We start from the raw sequence: 1,372 nt of genomic DNA, 5'->3' as shown, positions 1-1,372 counted from the left end.
AAAAGTGTTAAGTTTGCCCAAGTAAGGAAGTCTCTGAAAGGCACATTGAATGTCATTAATACAGCTAATATAAACAATTCAGCATAAAATATATCGCTCTGTATTATATTTTGTATTTTGGCCACTGCTCTGTATGTTAAGTCCGTATTTTTGTGTATTTTATTGTATGTAATGTGTTGATTTTTAATAAATAAAAATAATAATAATAAATTTATAATAAATTAATAATTATTATTATAAATTTACTTACACCAGACAATAATTCCTCAGACATTAATAAACATCCAATTGAAGTCTGATAGCCCCAAAAAATGGTACTACAACAACAACTACTACTACTACTGCCCAAAAATCCTCCCCACCACCATCATACCACCATCGTCATCATTATCAGCATCATCGTTCTCACTTCACTATTACCGCAACTTGCTTACTCTCAAAGTTTATTCAGTGTTCATGATGACGCTGACTTCTACGACTACAAAAATGGAGACGTCAGCATCTCAGATTGCGATATGCAGATTTATGAAGAACTGAATGATTATGTGGATTTGAGAAGTTCTGAGAAAGTTGAGTTGAAGTCAATTTTGGACTTGGTTGAGAATGATCTGATGATGCTGGATGAGAAGATAAATGAATTGGCATATTTTCTCAATCACAATGTTACCGTTTGTAAGGAAAATTTTTTTCCTATGTTTATTATTTTTATTTTGTTACTTTGCTGTTATTTTTGTATTGTTTAAGTGTTGTTCTGCTGTTTATTTATTCTTTGTTATTATTAATTTATTATTTAATTGCCAACCAGCCAGCAACAACAACAAAACAGACAATAAATACAGCAGCAACAACAACATGAAAACACACAAATAACATACAAACAGCAAAAAACAACACAAATCACATACGAACAACAAACAACGCTCAAACAGTCCAACAAAACACACAAAAACAACAAAACATTTTCAGATTACGTACGAGGGGACATTGGGCCCACGGGAAGTACCGGAGCTACAGGCTACTTTGGATTTACGGGTGCGACTGGTGCAATGGGAGCTACAGGTCCACAGGGTCTACCCGGACCTAGAGGGCAAACAGGTTTTCCCGGACCGACAGGACAACCAGGTTTTTCCGGATCGACAGGGCAACCAGGTCCACCGGGTCCACAGGGTCCACAGGGTCTACCCGGACCTAGAGGGCAAACAGGTCCACCCGGACGAATTGGTTTTCCAGGACGTAGTAAATGATTTTTTGACAAATGATTGGTCAAGCAATTTGAAACTGAATTTAAATAATTGAGTTGGTGATCGCAAACTTTTTGTTTTTACATGATGTTTATTTTTCGTAGGATTTTTAGCACTGGCTTCATGTGCCA

Source organism: Helobdella robusta, assembly GCF_000326865.2.
Source record: "Helobdella robusta unplaced genomic scaffold HELROscaffold_1, whole genome shotgun sequence".
Lineage (NCBI taxonomy): Eukaryota > Metazoa > Annelida > Clitellata > Rhynchobdellida > Glossiphoniidae > Helobdella > Helobdella robusta.
The sequence above is the reverse complement of the archived record's forward strand: the minus strand, read 5'-3'. Positions refer to the sequence as shown.